This window comes from Onychomys torridus, chromosome 23, assembly GCF_903995425.1.
Source record: "Onychomys torridus chromosome 23, mOncTor1.1, whole genome shotgun sequence".
Classification (NCBI taxonomy): Eukaryota; Metazoa; Chordata; class Mammalia; order Rodentia; family Cricetidae; genus Onychomys; species Onychomys torridus.
Genome location: NC_050465.1, coordinates 26,735,411 through 26,742,754, shown reverse-complemented (window position 1 = coordinate 26,742,754; position 7,344 = coordinate 26,735,411). Strand labels below are relative to the sequence as shown.

At 38.9% G+C, this 7,344-nt stretch overlaps 1 non-coding gene across 1 annotated transcript; it reads right to left on the bottom strand.

The window, feature by feature from the left end:
* Positions 1 to 228: 228 nt before the first annotated feature.
* Positions 229 to 335, bottom strand: LOC118573542. The gene has a single exon (XR_004943652.1). It is a non-coding gene; the product is annotated as a U6 spliceosomal RNA (small nuclear RNA).
* Positions 336 to 7,344: the final 7,009 nt, after the last annotated feature.

Sequence of the window (7,344 nt, the reverse complement as noted above, 5' to 3'; positions counted from 1 at the left end):
TTAAAGATAGACTATGTCTTTAATATAAGCTATGTGTATCATCAGGATGCCCAATACTAAAAGGTAATCTTTCCCCTAAAACCATAATACATAGATTAATCCAACCTTAGAAATTGATTTTAATGAACCTGAAAATCTTGTTTCAAAACATATAAAGTTGAAAAAGCTAAGAAATAGCTAAGAAATATCTTTATTTACTTACTTACTTACTTACTTATTTATTTATTTGAAAATATGGAATTCATCAGAAATTGGCATGTCATTCTTATGCAAGGACAGTGCTGATCTACTTTGTATTGTTTTAAATTTAGTAAATGTGTTACCAAAGTGAGCACAATTACCTATAATTTTTTAAAGAACATATTTTGTTTGATAAAACAAATCTGTCAGAAAATCAACACATCATAATTTCAGAGTAACTGAAAAGTATAACATTTGCCCAAGAACAGATAAATGTGTTAATGGAATGGAACTCTTAGAAATAAATCCAGACAGAAATGGTCTCTTGGTTTATAATCATTTTACAACAACCTTTCAATGAATGGACAAAGACAATTAACTATCCATAGAGAAATACAGCACAAGGCTATTTTATATATTTCACAAACACTTTAAGGCATGACGTATACCAGATTCCCCATGAAGCAGAAATTTGTATGTAAAAAGTTCAGTGAAGCATGTTCTGAATCTCAGCACCCAAGACAAGGGTTAGTCACAAAAAGGACTTAGCTACAATGCTGTTGCTCCCAAGGCCTCTGTTAAGTGCATGAGTTGCTCTGGAAATGGGATGACCCTTTAGAATTGTCTAAAATGTAGGCAAGGAGCCAAAACTTTCTACCATCCATTGAAAAGCCATTGGGTATAGCTTACCCTAAAGAAGAGGCAGAATTTTGGATAGAGTGGATCTCTTAGGAGGGTACTAGACAGAGTCTCCCATAAACAGCCCCAGCCCAGAGCTATCAGTCAACAACACTCTTAGGTGCTGGAAAAAGAGGTCTTAGTCTTCAGTGGGTCAAGGATGAGAACTAGGTGACAAAATCAGCTTCCACAGTAGGTTGCTATCTGACAGAAAGCATAAAATTATAAAGGTCCCTGGAAGTGATAGGAGGACCATGTTTCAACATTGGAGCCATGATGTAGAAGGGCCCACCCACTGTAGGCAGTACCATGTCTGGCTAGCTGGGTCTGAGTAAGCCATGGAAAACAAGCCAGTAAGCAGTGTTCCTCCATAGTGTCTGCTTTAGTTCCTGCCTCCAGTTCCAGCCCTGAATTCCCTTAGTGATGGACCGTTGCCTTGGAGTTGTAGGATAAACAAATGCTTCCCTTTCCTACATTGCTTCTGGTCATATGTTTATCGCAGTAACAGAAAACCAAACTAGAACAGACAAGAATAAAAACACCTGGAATCTGCCTTGGTATGGTTTCACTCACCCAAACATCTGTACTTCACGGAATCTCTGTGGCTATTGCTTATTTTCTGTATTGTTTTTTCTCCAAAGAAACTGAAAGTCTTTTTTTTTTCTGTATTCCCTGTTTCCCAAATTATTTTCACTCAATTCCTTTACAAATTATTACATTATATCCTTTGAACAAAAGGGATGTTCTATAAAAATCATCAAAGTAAGTACACCTGCATTATCAATATCTTTGAGAAAAGTTTTTTAAATGGTTGCCAACATAATAAGCATATAGAATTATGTTAATCCTGCATGGGGTGAGCCTGCTGCAATACAGAAATATGTCTGATCCTTAGAGCTTCCCCTTAGTCCTCAGCTGTACCCTATTCAGAACTGAAAAGTGCAAACTATAGGATTAATTCTCTTGGGGATGTCTGGAGGGCTGTGTCCACCCAATGCCAACTTTTATGTATGCTGAATGATAAATAATAGCACCTGCCGGAAGGACCTCAAATAGTAAGGTGTATGTCCCTAAGTTCCATATATCTTTTTCCATGTTAGCAGGTGAAAAAAATTGAGTACAGTCTCTCCTCTCTCTCTCTCTCTCTCTCTCTCTCTCTCACACACACACACACACACATGTGCACACACACATACACACACACACACACACACACACACACACACACAGAGCCCATGTGAACCCCCATAACAATAATAAATAAAAACAATACAATTTAGAAAGAAGGTAAAATATAAAAAAAAATATCTAAGAATGTTTTGGTGGGGTACTTTGATCAGGGTTCACATTTCTATTTTACATAACAGAACTTAATGGTGCATATACTCAAACCTTTGCTAGATATCACAGGGACTATCTTCTCTGCATGCCCCCAGTCTCTGGACAGTAAGGAATGGCAGGGCCATCAGTGACAAGTCACTCATAAATGCACAGATTTTTCTTTCTCATAGCTTATTAAAAATAATAAATGGTTCCTCATCATTGTTAGGTGGATGTTTTTCAATGATTCATCAGCATATTTGGTTCTGAGAGTAGAAATAACATGATAAACCCAAATAAGAAAATCAAAAAGAAAAAAGAGAAGACAGAGGGGAGCTGAGTCCAGAGTTGTAGGTGAGGTGGGGAATATTTGAAGAAATCAGGAAAGGTGCCAAGCAAATTATTAGTGACTGTTCCAAAAAGAGACCGAGTATAAGCTAAATGATGCCAAGGAGCTGGAAGGTCTTAGGAGAACAGGGAGTGGGAGAAGGGGACAGGAAACCACCTTAGGTGAAATTGATAGGAGAAAGCTGAAAGTCTGAGAGTTTCAGAACAGAAATCGTGGGTCACTGATCAAACATACCATCTTTCAGCAAGGAGTGAATTTTCTCAGTCAGGGATTGTGTCCTGGCAACAACTGCCCCTCCCTGAGTAGGAGGTAACAGCAGAGTTTTCTAGATTCCACCATGTGTACACACCCCTGGGGTCTCATCAGAGTGCAAGGGTCACTTCAGCAGACCTGGACCCTGCCTATCATTCTGCAGTTCTAGCAAGCTCCTGTGCGAAGCTGAGGCTGCTGAGCCATGCACCACACTCTCAGCAATGGAGTCCAGCATGGTGCTTTCTAGAGTGTAGCAGGACACACAATCAGAATTATCATGGTGTCTATTAAAAATACACATTCTGAGCAGTGCTACACATCTATACAAATTCTAAGTCATAGTCCTGTAAGTAACCCGCTTAAAGTAAGTTGGTCCATCAAATTGGACTTTGATGGTACCCATACTTTGGTCTGCTTTCAGTTCCCTATGTGAGGGAACATCTTCCCAGAAATAGTGTCATACAAAACCCATCCCTTCCAGCATTTCAGTTTCTTAGAAACAAGATACCATGTTATCTTCTCAAAATATACCATTGCCAGAGACGATAATAAAGGAAGAAGATTCATGTTCAGAGATATCTAATCTCAACCCCCAACAGCCAATTTCATCTGAATCTCTCCTTTGCGTCTTATCCTGGCATCACACAGTACCTTGAAGCTTGCTACCCCTGAAAACACATTCTTTCTCCAACCCTTCCATAACGCTTACTGCCCTCAGTATTTTTATTACTGTTAATATCATTACTGCTGTTGCTGCTGCTGCATTCTTGCTGTATCCTAAGCATAGTGCTAAAAACTTTACATACATTGTCTCAATTCTTGTCTCATAATAGAAAAAAAGGCTGTCAATCTATTCCTATTCTATAGATGAAGAAAGAAAAGCAGAGTTGATTTTCTGAAAGGTCACACAGCTAAGAGACCATTTGAGAGTGGATTTGAACTCAGATCTGTTTGATCCCAAAGTTTAATCTTCTTGCCTTTAAGCCATACTTGTCATTATCCTGTTGATGGCAATGCTGGATTAAATTTCTTATAGCACTTTTGAATTCACACACATGTGCACACACACACATACACACATGTGTGCACACACACGTGCACACACACATACAAACACACGTGTGCGCACACATGCATACACATACACATGCACATACACGCATGCACACACATGCACACACACACACACACACACACACACACACACACACTAGTTTTGGCAGCTCTCTCTCATGTCATCCCAATGTCTTCCCAAGTCTGCTCCTATGCTATGTAAATAAAATATCTTCTGGAAACTAAAGTGCTCTGAGGAGCTGTGAAGAGCATGATCTCTCTAGTTGGCTCAACTCTGGAATTCTGTAGTCACTTCTGTTGCCTGGGTTTTCAGTTATATTCACCTCCATGGAAAAGACTGATCTGACAGTGTCACTACTTCAAGAAGGGAAAACTTAAATATGTGAATGGAAGAGATTTATACACAAGGTTCACCATTAACCTCTCCCCTGGGAAGTGGGTCTTAAATGGTTCTCCAGATGGCCTCCTGCATTAAATGGCTTTTTGAACTCTGTTGGTGGCTTCTATTAGTGCTCATCAGCAAACATGAGATCTTTCTGTTTCTGAGACTGTCAGCTCTGATTACAGAATGAAAGACGAACAGCTTCTTTGACCAAATTGCATCTTGGCACTTACAGCTGTGATCCACTTTCCAATGATTATTTCAAAACCCATTAACATGAAGAAAATCAAGAGGGTGATTCTCATCTGAAACCATTAGATGCAAAGCTGTGTCTTACTCCCAGACTGACACTGTTAAAAAAGACAAATACCCAGTATTGAGGCTCACACTCTCAATAAAAGCAAGGATGTTCCCCCAAATAAATGCTTTGTTCATGACTTGTCCGGATCCTTGCTGCTTCCCCTGTATTTTCTTGTTATAAATTGGAAACATAACAAGCAGCTGACAAAGGCTACGTCAAGCTTTTACCTTGTCTTGGGTGGAAAAGCAGATATATCAATTCCTGTGTGGTATTGCCTTTGAAATGTTTTTTCACATCCTTAAAGGTAAACCCTGAAGATGTCTCAAAGGATGTAGCTGATCTGCTAGTCTTTCAAGAACAGAGAAGACAACTGTGGTTAGCTAACTAACTTTGAAAGCTACTTGCACCCTGTCTTAGGAAATACTGCAGAAAATGTGAAGACAAGAACTTAGAATCAAATATTGCTATACTAAGGGATAGAAGCTGTGGCTTCTGTCACACAACAAAAATAAAGGGGACAAAATAATTCACTTAGAGTTAAGACACCTTTTATTTGAACTTATTTTATTGTTGCCCCACCATATGTCTAATAAATATGAAGATTTTATAAATCTATTAATATCAACTCAGCTTTGAATCTTTATTTTAATTTTAATATTACAAATAAGGGGTTATAGAAATACATTATTGTGAAATCATACAGAACGATGGTTCTTAAAATAAATAGTCAAGGAAAGCTTTAGACTGCAGCATCCCCTAACTAGCATGTAATGCGTATGAGAGAATGAGAAGTACCTTTTAGCAACTTCAAAAACCCTCTTGGACATGAAACCTAATGGTGTGATTTTTCTTCCACATGAAAAATTTAAAAAGTAACTTTCTGTCTAGGTGGAAAGGATACAGAAATCTCCAAAACAAACACTAAAAAATTATATTATCTATATTTTATGTGGGATTTATTGTCTACAGAATTTAGGTGCAAGCATTTTTTAAAGATATAAAAGTTAATGAAGAACAAACTACAAAACAATGGTCTCAGCATGAATACAGACTCTTAGGACTGGCTTATATAAGAGACAATATAAATGAATGGTACCAAACTCTCAGATGAATGATGAAAGAAAGCTGTTCTTTGAGTGTGACATGTCTACCACAGGGTTGCATAGTAATACCTAGCCCCCAGCTACTGGCACTGTTTTGGGAGGTTATGGAACCTTTGAGTAGCATGGGTAATGGGGGTGGGTGACTGGAGGTGGACTTCTGAGGGATGTAGCCCAGCCTCCTTCTGACCGGAGGATTGTGCTTTTGCCTAGCATCATGATGTATAACAGGAATCCTAATTGGTCTTGAAAAAACCCTGAACCAGATATTGAGATAAGGGCTAAAAGATCAGAGAAGCAGTGCAGCCAGCCACTAGTTCTTACCTCTACAAAATCCTCAGCCAAAAGAGCCCTGAGTTCCTGTCTCCTCACACCTTATATTCCTCTCTTCACCCAGCCACATTACTTCCTGTCTCCACTTCCCTAATGCTGGGATTAAAGGCATGAGATCCCAAGAGCTGAAATCAAAGGTGTGTGCCACCACTGTCTGGCTTTGTTTCTCTTTTAGATTACATCAATCTTGTGTAGCCCAGGGTGGCCTTGAACTCACAGTGTTACATCTGCCTCTGCCTCACAAGTGCTGAGATTAAAGGTGTGTGCCACTACTGCCTGGCCTCTATGGCTAACTAGTGGCTTAGCTCCACACTCTGATATTCAAGCAAGCTTTATTTGTTAGACGACAAACAAAATATCACCACAGTGATGTTCAATCAGCCACCTCAGTGGACTCAATCCAATTGCTATACCTTCCAGTCCATGAGAGACTGTTTTCTCTAAGCCAGGAGTCAGAATAAATCCTTCCCCTGTTAAGTTCTTTCTGAAAGGTATCTTATCTACAGAAAAGATGACTAATGTAGAAATCAACAAAATAGATCAATATTTTATGTATATATCTAATACCTAAAAGGATGCAAGTACATGCTGTTGAAATGTATTGTGTCCCTTTCATAGTATAAATCCATTGTACTAATTTAGTGCTAATGTTTTCCTTCAAAACAGAAAACCAATGTGATCATGTCTACATTGTTGACATATAGAATGATAATAAGGACAATTGGCAGACTAGATACTTCTATGATATGCTGAAGAAAAAAATAATTAAATCAAGGCAGAAAATCAAACTTGAAGATCAGGGCTCAGCAAAGTCAAAGTGTAAGACTGGAGTCTGAATGTATCAAACATATATCACCACTCTTTTCCTGAGTGAGTTTTGACTCAGTGAAAAGTACGCAACGGACAGATCAAAATACCACTTTTGTTATGAAAATGCACAGAAAATGTGTACTAGGCCTTGCTAACACTCTGTGAATTTAAGTCTTGAAAAAGCTACTACAGGGAATTGCTGTGGGATGTCCTGTATGTTGTGAATATATCTTGTTATGATTGATTGATAAATAAAACACTGATTGGCCATAGCCAGACAGGAAGTATAGATGGGACAAGCAGAGAGGAGAATTGGGGGAACAGGAAGGCAGGAGAGGAGGAGATTCCAGCCACCACAATGAGGAGCAGGATGTAAAGTACCAGTAAGCCATAAGCCATGTGGCAAAGTATAGATTAATAGAAATGGGTTGATTTAAGATATAAGAACTAGATAACAAGAAGCCTTATTTTTACTCTTGTGTTTACTCGGTTGGGTCTGAGTGGCTGCGGGACTGGCGGGTAAGAGAGATTAGTTCTGACCGTGGGCCAGGCAGGACTGGAGAAA